General features: G+C 39.2%; 1 protein-coding gene across 1 annotated transcript in view; it reads right to left on the bottom strand.

Annotated features, from left to right (window-relative positions):
* The window catches only part of TBC1D5 (TBC1 domain family member 5), a 271,575-nt gene that overhangs the window by 229,898 nt on the left and 23,958 nt on the right, over positions 1 to 17,719 (bottom strand). The window contains exon 2 of the mRNA XM_015426945.1: positions 15,683 to 15,741. The gene's annotated coding sequence lies outside the window, so the exon portion shown is untranslated. The remainder of the gene's footprint in view (positions 1 to 15,682; positions 15,742 to 17,719) is intronic.

Raw genomic sequence — 17,719 nt, 5'->3', positions numbered from 1 at the left:
TTGTGAAACAATCCACCTACCAGTCATACAAACTATTGCTGATTTTACTGTGGCCAATTACAAGAATCTTTGCCGTCGCATATTTATAGCACCTTTGGAATGTGTTTTTATATTAACTGTTGTCATTGTTTTTAATGTTTTTATGTTGCCCTGAGCCTGCTTCGGCAGGGAAGGTGGGGTATAAATAAAATAAATAAATAAATAAATTCATGGTACTAACAGCTTTCTTTTAAAGTCCTGTGGGACTGATACAACTCAAGGAATCTGTAAAGCTATGAAGGCTAATAAATAGGACTTTCACCAAATGATAATATAACCTAAAATGAAATAAATTATCCATAAGAATGCCTTACCCCTTTCCCCATAATTAATGTCAATACGTGATAGTATGGACTAAAAAGAATCTACAGTACAAAAATCAAAGCTATCATGGTTCTAAGCCAAAACGCTTTTTGAAGCATTGTAAGGCCTGTTTGAGCTGGCCTTTGGTGAATGACACTAAAAATAAATTTCACAGAGAAATATTCTTGTTTCTTTTGCCCTCTCCCCACAATGTTACTTGTCCAGTATCTCCAGAATGATGCAGTCTATAAGTAAATATTTCAAAATCTAATTCCTGACATTCCAATACATTGCAGTAAAAACTAAAACTAAAACTAGGCAACTTAGCATAGATAGTTCTCCATTTCTGTTTCATAAGTCTTTTATTGGTTGGTGATGATGCCCAATTTTCTGTTCTGTTTGTGTTCTGATTTTCCTTGAGAATATCTATAATTATTTTCATTATTTGCACAAACAGTTCCTTCAATTAATATTTTTTCTTTGCAGTCAAACTATGCACATGTGACTATGCATATTTACCTACCATAGGAACTTTCAAAAATGCTAAAGGAGCTTAAATTTAAATGCTGTTTCCAATTAACAACAAAGCAGCCTTTAATGTATACCATTCATTGCTTAATTAGACTGGCAAATGCCCCAAGGCACCCAGCGATAGGGGGATGCACCCAAACCAACCACCAATGGCTCCATGGTCCCAGAAGGGCATTTATGCTAGTGGTTCTGGGACTGGCTCGACCAGGAGAACATTCTATCTGAGGAACAAGCAGACCTTAGGACTGGCCACTCCATTATAGATCAATGTTTGATGTTACACCATTTGGCAGAGAAATATACTGCTAGGTCTCATGGGGCACTTTATACAGCCTTGGTAGACTATAAAATGGCATCTGACTGAAAGTATTTCTCAGGATACACTATGGGCAAAATTAGAGGTATCCTCAGTGGCCCATAGGTTACTTATGGTTATTTTCACATTGCACAAAAATAATTTCTTGATGGGAAGATGTAACCTACAGGGCCATCTGACTCATAGATTCCCTTTTAGGAAGGGTGTGAAACAGGGATGTACCATGGCTCCTCTGTTATTTAATTTCTGTATCAGTTCAATAGTACAAGCCCTGTCTAATCCAGACTTTCACCTGCCTAAAGTAGCAAATAGACTGCAGATGACATGGTCATGTTATCCCTCTCTGAAGTAGGCCTTAGAAGAGCCCTTTGAGTCCTCACTGCATATTGCAAGGTAGAAAAGCTAACAATAAACCAAAATCCTTGTCTTCACCGTGTCCGTTCTCCTTTCAGATCACTCTAAGGAAATCCACCCTTAAAGTGGCCAAATTTGGTGTTTCAGCTTGTTTAATAAGGAAGCATCAGGTTAAATCTTTTTTATTAACTATGCATCTAACATGGAATTTAGTTTATAACAAGGTTATGCTTTTTTACTGTATGCGCATATTTCTTTTTATGTATGGCTGATTGTTGATTATGTTATTGCTATATATGATTGTAATAAAATTAAAGTTGGTCCCAGAAGTCTGGTAGAGGTTAATCGCCTTGGTACTGTGCATCATCACCTGGTCTGGGCAAGGAGAATTAGGCATGGCCTGTGGTCACATCATACTTGGAGCTGGGTTGGGGCCAGATTGGGTTGTCCAACTGCTGGCAAAGCTTCTTGGGAGCTTGTAAAGGGGGTGTTAATGAGCAGTTCACACTGAAATTAATACATTTTAGTTTATCCATGCATCTGGGCTGGTGATTTCATTTTGGGGTATTGGGGCAAAAAAAAACAACCCTATCAAGAATTGTATTTATCTTGGGCAGCAAGCCTGATCTCACAAACAGCTTCCCAATCTAAAATAGGAACTCATTAGGAAGAACAGGCTATTCAACCAAATTACACATTAGGTCTTACAATAAGCTCTAATATAACAACTCTGTCTCAAATCTACTCAGGCCACACCACTATGTATCAGGGCCTCATTACCATGATGTATGCTATCACCTTCCATTAATACCCTTCCTGTCTGGTTTCTTTCTCACTAAAGGTGAGAGAACAGCACTGCTAGGAGCATAGTATTTTCATAGTGACTACTGTTATGAGTGGGTTATTCTGTTCTTATCTTGAATATGTTCAGGATCTGTATGAAAGTGTCAGACCTACTACTTCTCCTTACATCTCATGGCCTTTCAGCTCCACCATTTACAAACTCTTTTTCCTGTACCCTTGTATGCACAAATATATGTGCCAATTGAGAATAATGATGGGCTCTACTCCACAGTTTATGCTAGTCTAAATCTATTAAATCAGAAACTCTTTAACCTGAAGGGTTTACTTGTAAGGGTTTTTTAAGGCTATTTAGTTACAGACTCTAACTGAAAGGGAAAATAGTAAACACTGCTTTTCCATCTAATAATAACTAGCATTTATTACTTTCACACCTTCAGTACATCAAACACATACCAAAGGTTTGGTAATGGGCACACATATTTAAATTAATTTAAAAGCATACAATCAAAAACCTGAATACATTTAATCAACTGACAACCCTAAAAAGTTAACTTGCAACTGAAATGTTGATCCAGCTGATTTTCTTAAAGTGTGCCAAAATCACTATATTTTATACATGTATTTAATTTAGAGACTACATGAAAAAGCAACTGTATGGTATTTTTAAAACATTCCAGCATAGATATCAAACTACTGGTTTTTGTTTGCTGCTATTGCATCGTGTTCTATGATCCACTCACAGAAAGTTCAGTAAGTTGCTCTGGAATCCTCATGGCAGCAAGCATCCTCTAAAGACAGTAATGTCAGATGGTATCAAATGTTTTTTGCATAGTCTATGAAGCACATGATCAATGAATGACTCAACTCCCTAAATTTTTCAATGATGTGACAGATGCTCATGATTTGATCATATGTGCTTGTCCCACTCTGAAATGGTCAGGATGTGGTGGGATTTCTGCTACCATTTGCTTCACACAACGTTAGAGTCATTATGAAAATGGAAGTGACAGATGAGGTACATGAGACCCCTTGTCAAATAATATACCCTGCTGAAGTTAGAGAGCATTGTTTGTACAGCCCAACAATAAGAACAAAGAATACGATAGATATAATGGAGCACTAAACAGCTAGAAGATCTCTTTAAAAAATGCAACAAAAGTATGGAAAAATCTAAAACATAATTCAGAGTACGAACAATTTCACAGACTGAATAATATTCAATATTTCACTAACATCCTTACTTAGCATAGTGCAAATCCAACTGAATCAAGCATTTAATATGTACTAATTAAGGTTTCTAAAACAGAAGGTATGTATTTGCACTTTGAGCTAATGTCATAGATTCTAGACAATATTCCTAAGGAAATTAACATTAGCCCTTAGGAAACTGAAGCTGCTTTCTGAAGAAAAGCTCTCCCCAGATTCTGCACTGTTTTATGGCAGTTCAGAGGTGACTCCACAATCATCACGGTGTTATCCCAGGGTATCTGAAAGTGGTTTCTCCCCAGACTTTTTTGCTCTTCAGCTTTCAGTCTGGATGGAGTAATAAACAGACTACTTGACATGGCCTTAGTCATCCCCGCCCATTCCCCCACCCCTATTTCTGCTTCTATTTTGACGCTTCTCACTTGCAGGGGAGGGGCGTTTGACACACTCCTCCATCTTTTGCACACTGGACCCTAGGGAGGGATCTTTTCCGCCTTCCCCAAAGCCAATCTACACACAACTTGGCAGGCAGGTAGAGGGGCAGCCTGGGGAGGTCTTTTGCGAGTTTGATACTTTTAGCTTTTGGGGTAGGGATTTGACACACTCCGCTATCCTTTGCACACTGGACCCTAGAGAGGGATCTTTTCCCCGTTCCCCAAAGACAATCTGCACACAACCTGGAGGGCAGCTAGAGGGGCAGCCTGGGGAGGTCCTCTGCGAGTTTAATACTTCTTGCTTGTGGGGGGGGGCATTTGACACACTCCTCCATCCTTTGCACATTGGACCCTAGGGAGGGATCTTTTCCCTCCCCCAAAGCCAATCTGCACATAACTTGGAGTGGGATGAATTTAAAGGAATGCCAGGATTTCCCATTGGAAACAATAGGAGAGGCCTGAAGGCCCATTTGGGTTTGTTTGTTTTTTAAACATAAAACCCTTAAGACACCACCCCTCCCGACAGACCAGCCAGCCAGCCGCCAAGCTGGTGTCCCTCTATGGGCTGTGCATGCCTGGACTAGCCCAGTGGCAGCTAGACAAAGGGGGGTGGAAGAGCGGGGAGGAGAGAAGGGGAGGATGCAGTGTGCCCCATCACTGGTTTACACACTTGGCCAAGTCGGTGACAAATGGACACGCCCTCCACAGGTCACAAGTGACATTAACCACAATTAAGCAAAAAATGCAGGTTTTGGTTGTAGATGCAGAATGCATACACAAAAATGAACTGGAGGGGGGGGAAACAGTGCAGACGGCAGGGACACAAAATACTAAGTTAACCTTAAAGGCTCAACTGCTTAGATTCTCCAGAGTAAACTACAGTAAGTTGTTAGTGCAGAAAGGACCACTGCCTGCCTCCACGTCTTGACACTGGTATTTCTTGTGGTGTCCTATCCAAGTACTAACTAGGAGCAACCCTGTGTACCTTCTGAGATCTGATGAAACTGGACTAGCCTGAGCCATCCAAATCTGAGTTGGCTTAGTGTAGAGGGGGAAAATAAATAAGTTTGGCCAAAAGAAACACTTGTAGAAAGTGTAAATGGTACCTGAAACTCCAGATTTCTTAAGGTGATGAATCATATATGGATGGGCAATTAAAGCCAACTGCTTATAGAAGAGTGTCTTTTGATTGAAAGCATCTATATATTAGGGCCAAATTGTATGCCATATATGTAGTTCTGGGTTTCTTTTTTCCTGACAGGAGTTAAAACCTGTCAGTTCCCAATCAGATTCTGCATTTGGCTTCCGTAATCCAGGTGGGAGCATGGTATCCTCTATCTGCTCCCCCATGGAGAAAAATTCAAAAAGAAGATGGTTTGTTATTTACTGTTAGTCATCTATACATAAGAGTGACACCATAGCATGTTAATTTTTCTTAACAAAAAGCAGCAGCAGTGCTAATAATAGGAGTACTATATGTATGTGGGCTAGATGGATTGTGAGCTTTTTAATGTTTAAATGAAAACATTGTTAATTGCTTAAAAAGTCACTTTCTAAAACAAAGTCTATATCCCTATAGTAAACTAATCATGATTGTGTTCAAGTACACAAAAGGTATCACATGAAAGAGCGCTCTAGAGGGCAAGACCAGAATTCAGGGGCTTAAATTGTAGGCAGAACTAATTTTGTGAACAGTAGGAGAAACTTTCTAACGGTAAGAGCAAGTCAACAACAGAACCAGTTTCCCCAAAGTATTTCTTAATGTGCTGCCCAGTTAATTGGGGGGCATCTTTGCTGTTGATAAAAAGGCTTTTCATGCAATTAGTCATGAAACTGAAGCCCTGAAAGTTAATTTTTGAGAGAAATTTCATATCTACATAAGCTCCAAAGAAAAGGATATGAGGAACAGCCTACTTGCTAAGAAAGTGAACAAACCTCTGTCATTAAAGTATGAAAATACTAAAAATAATGGCTGCAATCCTGGATGTAGTATCTAGTTTTTATTGTCTGTGATTTTTCCACACAGTTATGCGCACATGAAACCTCAATGATTTCAACAGCATATGCATAACCTCATAGGGGAAAAAAACTTGTAATACATTTGTATTTAGCCTTAAGTTTCAAAAAGTTTATCACATTCAAAGGATTACCTGTCCACCTCAGTTGCCAGAGCTATACCCACAAGTCCACATATCATGACAATCTGCTTGTGTTCATGCTCTTTTCTCTCAACTAGACAGTTTCCACAACATTCTTCTCCTGGGACATTCACATCAATCAAGAACAAATGTTTACCCTTTTTAAAGCCATACAGGTTTCGTACAAGCAATTATCAGAGAAATTTTCCACCACCACCACCACACCTTCTCAGAAAGCCATCAATTCTCTTCTTTATCACTGCAGCAAACATATTTCGGGGGGGGGGGGGACTATTTTACACCTCATTGGCTTTTAGGAATTTAACCTGGAGTAGCAAATCAGCAAGAACTTTACCTCATTTCATTCTAATATATAAAATGTTGTATGCGGACGATGCTCTGCTCATTTCTAGAACAGAGGTGGGATTAAAATCCCTAATTAATGCGTATGTTACCTACTGTAACAAAGAGGAACTAGTAGTTAACTATTCTAAATCTAAGGTCTTGAGGTTTTCGCGATCCGCCTACACCGGGGCCAAATCCTTAAAAGTGAAGGGGGGGAACTCGAAAAAGTCTCTTCTTATAGATATCTTGGAATCACTTTTTCCTATAACTTATCTTGGTCCCCACATGTCAAGGCATCTTTGAAGGCCGCAAGTCTCACATCTAGAGTAATAAAAAAAATTTATTGCTCAAAAGGGGCCAAACATATTCCGGCAGCTATTAGGATTTTTAATGCTAAAGTTGTCCCACAACTCTTATATGGCTGTGGAGTTTGGATAGAAGGTGTATCAGAAAAATTAGACTCCCCTCTCCACATGTTCCTTAGAGACATCGCAGCGGTGCCGAGATGTGTGGCAGGCACGGCCCTTAGGGTGGAATTCGCACAGCCTTCAATTGACAAAAGAGCATTGCAGTTAGCATTTAAACTGTTTATCAATAAAGAAAATAGAGGGGTGCTCCCTAGTGGTCCAGGCCTCGCTCACTTGATTCAGAGGGACACTCACACAAGTAATAGAACTAAGCTAGTTGAGTCCAAATTAGAATCCTTGAACATTGGTATTACCTCCCTACAGCAAAAGGAGGCCCTTAAACTCACAAAAACTAAATTAAGGGAAGTGGACTTCAGCAGTACATTGTGTAGAGCTCGGCGTACCTGTTCGGGTCTAGCCCTTGGCCTTCCACCGCCGGTTGTGATCCCCACTTATTGCTACACTCTCAAGAGTTCAGCACTTCGTAGAGCCTTCACGTTGGCTAGACTGAATACGTTCCCATCGAATATAGTCTCGGGCCGCTTTCATGGCATCCCGTTCTCTGAACGGTTATGCAACTGTAATCAAGGTAGGGTGGAGACGATGGATCATATATTGCTAGCTTGCCCCAACTGGAGTATGGAGAGGCAGAAGTATATTATACCTATCTTGATAAAAGAAAATCTCCCCCCCCCTTCCCTGGTCAATTTCTGTTCTCTTATCTGATAGAGTGGATTCAGTTACCAAAGCAGTGGCCTTATTTCTGGCCCTGGTGGCAAAAAAAAAGGAAAAAGGAGGGGAAAGTTCAAACCGTTCTGATTTGATGTAGTGGGTACCCGCTGGAGGATTTATCCTGTCCGATGATTCCAGCTAGTGTAATACACTCATATTGGGACAACACACCCTATTGCTTATGATTGAGCTTTTTAAAATAGTGCTGATGTTTTATTTTTTTCTTTTACTGTATGAATGGTACTTTTATAATGTGTGCATAAGTGTGCTTAAGACTTCTGGTCATGTAAGCCGAAATAAATAAAGTAAAGTAAAGTAAAGATATATAAAATGCACCTTTTAATTCTTAAGAACATAAGAGAAGCCAATGTTGGATCAGGCCAATGGCCCATCTAGTCCAACACTCTGTCACACAGTAGCCAAAAATACCAGGTGCCATCAGGCGGTCCATCAGTGTGGCCAGGACACTAGAAGCCCTCCCCCTTTTGCCCCCCCAAGCACTAATAATACCATGCATCACCTGCCCCAGTGCCACTGATGGACCTCTGTTCCATATGTTTATCCAGTTCCCTCTTGAAGCTGTCCATGCTTGTAGACACCACCACTTCATGTGGCAGTGAATTCCATGTGTTAATCACTCTTTGGGTGAAGAAGTACTTCCTTTAACCTTCCTCTAACCCAACCGCTCAGCAATTTCGTGGAGTGCCCATGAGTTCTTGTATTGTGGGATGCATTCTCAATGCATCACATTGACAAGAGTTAATGTTTACTGATCAACGAACAGTGCTGTCTGGTATTTTCTCTTGTAAATATGTAGACCTTTTTTTTTCAATACACAAATCCTATGCGTATATGGATATGCCAGGGAAACTATATGAATACCATATTCAGCAATTTAGTAATCAAACTATTTTTTTTGGCACATCCTCTGGAATTGTATACTTTAAACATACACTTGTAGACTGAATGAAAACGGGGGACAACTGCCCTGCTAAAAACAACTGATCCATTAGGAAACAAAAGACAAATTTCGGCATAACAAGAAATAGTGTTGTCTCATGCCAAAGACACTTTCTTATCCACAAAGCAAATGACAGAGATTAGGGATGCTGCCAAGCTCCACGTTAACCAAAATCTGGCTGTAGATTTGCAGATCTGCTTGTGACAGAACCAAGCTGAAACAGACCTGACAACTCTTTGGAAATACACTGGAAATGCCCAAGGCCACTCTACGCAAGTGCACAGGTCTTATGCACTAACATAGTTCAGGACACTATCCAACATCATGGGCCTAGGAGAATGCACTATTCAACCTAGAAAGTAATCTTTTTGACAGAATTTATCCTGGGTTCCTTGGGTTACTATATATCTTTTCCCACATGTCTTGAATGGTCTTCTCTCTTAATCCCAAATATAATTTCTAGGCAGATGACGTTCAGCTCTCTTTTTCTTTTACAGGTTCTTCTCTCTTTTTTCTCAACACATATCTCCACCACAGTTTTTCAGTTATTTGCAGGTAGAACCTATTTTGTTTTTTAAAACTAAATTCCTCAAAACTGAACTTGCGCCTTTCATCTCTATAACATCTGTACTATTGCCTCTGCTCAGTACTGCAGTCTACTCTCCTTACTTTATTTAATCAATTCCACTCAGCATGTGTGTTCTATGGCTTGTTGCCGTAATAAATGCCTGCCTGACTGACTGACTGACTTGACAATTCCACTCACCCTCATGATTGGTACTATTCTTTTCCACATTGGCACTCTTTACTTCATTATTCTTCCATCTTAAACATATTTATTGCTAGCTCTTTTCAGAATTTTGGCAACTACCCTTTGTCTATTGTTAGAGATAGGTGGTGGTTAAAGGTGGGACATCTGCTGAGGCCTGTGGTCTGTTCATTTGGTCTTTCTGCTCCCACCAGGAATGGGAAACTGTCCAAAGACAAACTCTCACTTCAGGCACCTAAAAGAATGGAATGCAACTTTCACACTTCCTGTAGCATTGCTGGTACCAACAGGTTAAAGCACAAGGGTTATTTAGACAGCGTTGTCATTAAAGATATTACAAAAGCAAATGATAGTGACCTTTCACTTGATCAAACTGATAATTTTTCAGCACATCCCCTCTCAGAAAGACAGAATGGCCTCATTAGCATTTCTTCTGCCTCAGGAAGATAGACGGGCATTTTTTCTTTGGAAGAAGAATCTCCCATGTTGCAGAAAGTCACATGTGTAACTCATGGTCTACTACATGTACACCATGAAACACAACTGAAAAGTTTCTCTTTCTGAAAAATGGAGAACTGGGTTTTACAACCAACTTTACTGAATCATAAAAGCTCATTTTGTCAAATCTTTCCAACTATATGAAACCTTTTCAGTTCTGTAATCTTAGTATTTATATTGAAAAATATAAAGCTCACACTTACTATCTAGGTGTGAGCTTTATATTTATCATCTCTCTTCGTGCTTGCTTTAATATCCTTTTCTTTCATACCCCCTCCACAATGCCATTTCTCCCTTGGTGCTCCAAGGACCAGATTTTTAAAAACTTTTTGCCTCTTTCTATTACAACATTTGATGTTTAAAATCATCTCTTTACTCATACTCAAATTTCTCTTCCTTTTTTCTCCTCTACTCTCTCATTGAAAATTCAATCTTACAGACTGCAAGTCACTGGGCCTGTGTCTTAAGTAATATGCCTAGAGATGGTAGGTACTTTAGGAAGCAATCCTAGACAGGACTATGGAAAAGTTGGTCCCATGTTATTCAGTGAGGCTTATACCCAGAATAGTGTCTTCAGGATTGCAGCTTTAGAGTATCAAAGAAACATTTACCACAACTTGCCAAAACTCAGTAGAACAAATATGACTGCTCTATGTTTTTTGTGTACAGAACACAACATAAATGGGGAGGGGAGCATAACCTCAAAAGACATTGAAGAATTCAAGAATGACACTGTGGGAATTAAATTAATTTCTGCAGTTCAGCCCATTTCTAATAAAACTTCATAAAGCAGACATGTATTATAATGTAACTTTCCAAAGACAGCCATGCCAAGCAGAGTCAGAAAAATCATCTCTGTGCTCTGCTGGCTTAAATATTAAATTTCAAGAATAAACTACTTCTCAAACCATTGAGATAAAAGCTACCATTACCTCAAAAATACAAAAGCAACAGTTGAAATAAAATATTAAATACCATCACCTACAGACCTGGATTTCTAGGGCTGGGTAACAGAAAGCGTCCATGCAGCAGCCACTTAAAATGGGCAAGTTTTTTTAAAAAGCAACAGCAGAGAGAAAATGGTAGAAACAATACAATAAAAGTCAGAGGGCACTGAAGAGATGAACTGGGCAGCAATTTTCAGTCACCCAAATCCTTCAAAGGTTAGCAAAAATGATTTAGGAGTTTGGGTACAAGATTGATTTGCCCAGATTACAGCCTATTCATATTTTAGGCTGATCCACATGATCAACCTTTAAAAATGCTAAGAACCTATAGACACAAGCATCTACATAAAAATACTGATTTCCTAACTGATATCTGTTTCACAAAACCCAATGCAATGTTTTGGTAGTTTCAGAAACAAATAAAAGACAGGAGACTAATGTCTCATAAGGAGCGTAGACCTACCAATTGGGATGGAAGACTAAAAGATTTTATTAAACAAGCATGCAGATGTTTGTTCCTCTTTTACAGTTGGTAAACAGTACCTTTTCAGGTTCCTGAACTATCAAATACTGCAGTTTGCAAAATTACAGTTTACATTTAAACTGTAAGAGATAAAACACACATGTAATTATCTTATGAAAAAGAACTACTATTGTCCAGCTCTGGGCTTGAGTTATTTTCTCCAAAGATCTGCTTTATTGTTTAGCAATTACTGGGAGTTTCTGTGCCCCAGTTGCCCCAGCGGAACAGAGGGAGCCTCTGAAGCTCTTAGATGTGTTGCACAAATAATTTAGATAGCTACATCATTACAATGAAACATAGTTATTCCAGTAACACACAAATCCCCCACAATAAGAACCTAAGAAAGTTACTAGTGCTGGAAAGTATATCTTTAACTAATAATATTAGAATAAAGCTTCTAGGATAAAGAATGGCCCTGCCAAAAAAGTGCAATGCTGGTTCCAGATAAACAGCTGGGGGGGGGGGAGTTCCTTCTTTGGCACCCCAATATGCTACCTAACCTCAGTTCCTTCTTTGGCACCCCAATATGCTACTTAAACTGAGGATGAGATTAGTCATACATTACTTCAGTGTATGGGAGGCAGCAGTGCTGCTTTGAAAACAAATTTTGATGTGCAGTGTATTCCCCCGCCCCGATTAAGTATGGAATTAAGTGTTACTTGAGTAATATTATAAATGTTTTAAAACTAATGTTACATCCAGCACTCAAATTCAAATGCTATTAACCAGAAAAGCAGATTATCTGAATTCAGTACTTTCTTTCAAAAAGAGATACACAATGGAAGGTCCAAGTAGCTATTCCATAATTCAAATGGCAAATGTATGGGAATGGAACAGAATCTTTTTGTTTAATGCGACCTTGGTTTAATGTGACCTTTCACTTGCCACAATTATAAAGTAGCTGTTCTCAGGGCCAGTGCATATGCTTCTTTATACTGCTGTAGTTCAGGAAATGTTTCACTGTATTACAGCTAGTGACAATACACTGGCAGCATTTAGTATCAATGGTATCTCCAACTTCAAATAAAAAGGTTAAAATGAAATAAATCTGGATAGAGAAGCTGGACTTGAATTATAGATCAGAAATCATAACATTTCTAAATGGTGTAAAGGATCTGACCTTTATAAATATACTAGGAAGAAGGCCCATTGTGGAAATGGAGACAAAGCTCTAGAAAGAGGCTGTGGGCAAATGGACCGGGCTTGAGGAGTCTTTTTATCATCAGCTTGCCAGGCGTGCTCAGAGGCCGGCCACTCTGAGCAAAGAAGTGGCGCTTTCCAGGATGGGACAGGCTGGGAGGAGATTGACGTTGTCTGCAGAGGAGCTTCGGTGGCGTCCCACTGGTGTCCCCCCCCAGAAGTGGTGCTCTGCAAAGTGGGAGTGTGGGCAGCCAAGGAAAGGGAAGCAGCAGCCGGGGCAGGGGTCAGAGGTCTGCACGGGCATTACTCCATGTGGGGGGGGCTGCGAGATTGCACTCCAGCAGTGGGTGAGGGACAGGCAGGGCGCCTGGGTGACGAAAGGGGCCTCCCAGCTTGGCTTCGCTTCGCTCCCCCCCCCCCGTAAGCAGCCCATTGAAGGCTGGAGTGAGGCTTTGCTTCAAGTGGTGCAGTTTTGCTTCCATCCCAGCAGAAACCTCATCATCCTCCGTCGCGGTGCGAGATGAAAGGGAAGGGAGGGACTCAGACATCGCAGGCATGAATGGGTAGAGGCTCCTGGTGAGTGACACATCAGGGAGCAAAAGGCTGTGGAGGCGTGCGGAACATTCAGCCAAGAGGCACACAAAAACTCAAATATGTATAAGGAGATGTTGTAAAGATCAGTACTAAAAGGCAAAATAATGTGAAATACAAGAAAAGTGTCCAAAAAGGTATCACATATTGTACACAACTTTGGCAAAGCTTTAAAAAGCCATCATTATCTAAAACTTTTCATCTAAAGTAGTAGAGAGAAAAGCTATTGATACATATTGTACACAAGTTTTTATCCATGTATATAAATCAAAGGAAACAGCTTCCTTTAAGGCAAGCATACAACGATACTAAAGCAAGATACTAATTAAATATTCATACATTCAATATTTCAAAATAAGGAATTTGGATATACACATGCATAATTTAAGTTCTATAGTGAAATCTATCTACAGAGGCCATTTCTACTGTATTTCAACAGCATCCCAACTTGAAATGTACACTGCATCCTTTCCTATGTCGTGGTAAAACTTTAAAGTATATAGTAATTCATTTCAAGCACTAAACACAGAATAAAGGCCATGCTGTGCACACGGCACATTTACAGGAAAATTTGCTTTGCCTTCATCGTTATACTGCTCATTGCATAGAGATTATGCCACTTTGCCCTACAAAGAAAACCCGAATTGGAAAATCAGCAGACATACTAAATCAAAAAAGTAAATTAAAAGTTAATTGTAAAACATTTATAACTGCTGAAGCTACGCAAGTAATATAAACACACAAACATATACATTCATGTATGCAAACCTATTCCACTCACCATTATGGTTCATAGTAAGATGTTGGTTTGTTTTGGTTTTAACTCAAACACATGTAACATTGGCTTAAAATAAAACTACATTTTCTTCCTTACTGGCTCCACCCCCCATTTTTCTTCTTCAACAGGCAGTCAAATCAGAACACCTTAGGGTCAAACTAGACAGGACAGAAGAAAATTTATGATCCTATCTCCTTTTTCACTGTTAACAGCAGCTACAGGGTAGGGAACACAAATCAGATCTGCAGTGGTAGTTAACTGTAACCTTTCCCCATGAGGCAAATAAGAGGGGGAGGGTATACTGGTTTAAACGGAAGAACAGGGATGGGGGATACCCCCCACTTCTCCAGCACCATGTTTAATCCATGCAGTCCATGGGTTGTTATTAAATATGGCTTTTTCTTCTCCTTTTATTCCCATGGCAAATCACCTCAACATTCTAAATGTTGTGCTGTTAACTAAGGTTTTTCCTTCATTTTTCATTCACTGTGTCCAAGTTCACATCCCACTGTAGGGTTATGTTCCTTTCTTCCACTCCACTCTTTATACATGCTTTATATACATCAACGCAGTCCCTCAGTAAAACTGTACATGTACCTGAAACACACTTCTGCAATCTGTGAATGAGGACCCACCTGTGAGTGGGCAGTCTAATACACTGCCATTACTCTACAATTGCCCAATGAGGAGCATATGGATGGAAAGGGCTCCATATCCACACAGCCCACTGCCAGCAGTACTACGTATTCACCACCTGGATCCATAACGTAAGCACAAGGCTTCTATGTCTTACCCACCGCACCCAGATGCAACGTTGTGCATGAAAATCAGAAGATTGCTACGTTGTCAGTATACTGCAGGAAGCAGAGCACATGAGAGGTAGGGTTAATATTTAGAGCAATGCTGACGTCAGCTTTTTGAAGGCTGGTACACAAAAAGACACAGAACATCTCACAGTACAGGATTCGCAAAGTGTAGCCCCCTTGTATTTTGTATTGTGCAGAACAATTTCAACTAATCTTTTAGAGGCAGCTATAGATTCTTGACATTATTCTGAAGCTTCGAAAACTACTGACTTCAGTTTCTGAATGACAGTGTAAAAGCCATCTGTAAAAAAATGATACCTATGGGAAGACTTCAGCATTTATTATTACATAGGTATGAACAGCACCAGGAAAATGTGAGCAGGTAAGTACACAGCCACAAGTCACACACAGCCTTGTAAAATGTGTACTTACACAAAATGTACTTCATCTGCAGGGGAACCAACCTAAAGAGTCTTGCAATGAATATAAACTTGCCTCAAAGCTAATACTTTAATTTTCAGGAACCAAGTAAGGAGACAGGGGGGGGAAAACTAGTCAGTAACAATGCAGCGTCGAAAAGCAATAAAATCAAAATTAAGTTATAAATAATTTAAAGCTTGTCATGAAGATGTATTAATAATTCATCAGATAAATAATTTACTAAATAATCAAATAAATAAATAATGAAATACATAAATAAATCAGCAAATAAATAATTCTACAAAATAACCTAACAATAAGTCACTAAAACAAATGACAACCCTACAAAACTATAGCGATTTTCTAAATTCTGATAGTTTTAAATAAACAAATGTACATAAGGTAGATCAATCTTTGTTAGATGAAGAAATATTTTTCAGTGATATTGGTAAATTCCTGATTACATGGCAAAGGATACACTTTACATTTCACAAAAATGAAGCGATCTGTGTAATGTAACTAAGCAGTTACCATATATCTTGCTCTTCCCATTCCCTGTATTTCTTTTATATAACTAGTTTTTCATAAAATATACACAATCCTTTTATATTATTCTTAATTCTTTTCGTGCAGTACTTACTATACTGCTAACGTACTCCTTGGTAGTTTTCTATCTTCTCCAAACCTTCAGAAGTTTTGCTGCAAGGAAAAAACAAGTAAAGTAACCTTACTTATTACAGATGGTATCCCATTCATTAGTGAATGACAACATTTTATTTGAAAGCACAAGAAAAGCTGTTTCATAATTCTACAAAGCAACTTAATGCGAAACAACCATTACTGTTTGCCTACTACCTAAAGTTTTTAGAAGTCTTTGGTGGAATGATTTCAAGCAGACTGATGCCTGTTCGTTGTATTTAAACTGACATACAATCTGTGCAAACTGGCAGTCATTCAGATTTAGAGACAAAATGTGAGAAGGACAAAATGTTTGGCTGACTTCTAAATTCTATCCTCAATACTCAAAGTACATAGTCCTTGGAAGTATACAGGGGTTAACAGTGTTCCCTTTAAGCTGAGTTAGCGTGAGCTAGCTCACAGTTTTTCAGCCTCTGGCTCACACATTTTTGTCTTAGCTCAGGAAGGATGGCTCCAGAGCAAACTAATTTATGCAGTAGCCAAATCACTCGCTCACAACTTTCATGCCAGTCGCTCACAAAGTAGAATTTTTGCTCAGAAGACTCCACAGCTTAGAGGGAACATTGGTTACCAAGTTTCTCTCAGTGAAGAGCACTCATAACTTAAAATCTGAACAATACCCTTCAATAGTGATACCAAGAGGTATCAACCAGTGAGTGATAGAAATCATGATATATTGGGATTTATTTTTATGCACCATACTGATAGTCCAAAGGGGATCATATATCACTTATGGCCTTAACTCACAGTCTCCCCCCCCCCTGCACAATATTTTGGGCAATTACTTCAAAACTATTTCCTAATTTTGTGGGAATGGCTTGAAATGTCTAAAATAGTTACTAACCCAAGTGGGGGGCAGGCCACCATCCCACTGGGAAATTCTCCCATGGTGATAATGGCCAGTCTACACCTGGCTACAACCATGGTACTATGGATACAGTATTTTAAAGAAACTGGAAGAATATCTTCCTTAGCAGCCTAAATATAATTTCTTCCAGAATTAGGGTGTTACTTCAGAGGACCTGTCTTTTACACCAAAATGTAATCTTCTCTACCAGATAAACTTCATAGAATCATTAAGAGATGCAGCATTTGTAATAAACTTTTGTTTTAAAACTCACAGGTCACACATAAGGCAGAGCAAAACAAAACCCCTTAAAACAGCACTAAGATAGGTCGACCAGCTTTGAAAGTATGGCCAAAACACACTCATTTCAATTAGGGCTACCTTTAAGCAAAACAGCTTTAACCAAGAGCAAAATTAACACATTATACAGAGCTTTAACTTAAATGATCAGTCCATAGAAGACTAACTGAATGTGTGTGTGTTTCCTTTGTAATTAACAATGTCAAGCCTGAAAGTCTTACCATAAAAGTTAATCCTGAAAGATTGATCATACTGTCTCCCTTATCACATTTTATTTATTTTTGAAACCCCCAAGAGGGTAATTTTATTGGTTTTTTAATTGACTACATAACTACAACAGAAAATATAGGAAGGGGGACTACAACTAGGAATAAAGAAAAGATACCCACACTAACTAAAAACCCAAGAGGAGGAGATCATTTCCGTATTAATCTACATGTTAGTCAATACGTGTTAGTATAACAGTATACTTGTGAGTTATTTTTAACTACTGCTTCAATGTTAATAATTTTAATATTTTGAGAACACTTCTTGAGCATCTTCTTATTTTCATAGGGCTATTTTCAGAGTCCTTCTGCCCTTATTTCTGTCTTCTTTCTCTGAAATCATACACCGTTTTGCTTGCTCCCGCACCCGCTTCCTCCCCAGAGTCCTCCCCCGTTCCAGAGGTAGCAGAGTCACTCGATTTTGTTTCTTCATCTTTGAGTTCTGCTTCTGGCCCCAGCTGTCATCTCAAAAATTCCTTTGCTTTAAAGATGGAGTCAATCTTCTCTCTTTTATCATTAATTTTAAAGATGACACCTTCAGGGATCGCCCAGCGATATTGTATTC

This window comes from Gekko japonicus, unplaced genomic scaffold (assembly GCF_001447785.1).
Source record: "Gekko japonicus isolate JY-2015 unplaced genomic scaffold, Gekko_japonicus_V1.1 scaffold162, whole genome shotgun sequence".
In the NCBI taxonomy this organism is placed as follows: Eukaryota; Metazoa; Chordata; class Lepidosauria; order Squamata; family Gekkonidae; genus Gekko; species Gekko japonicus.
Note: the sequence above shows the minus strand (reverse complement) of the source record. Positions and strands in the feature narration are given on the sequence as shown.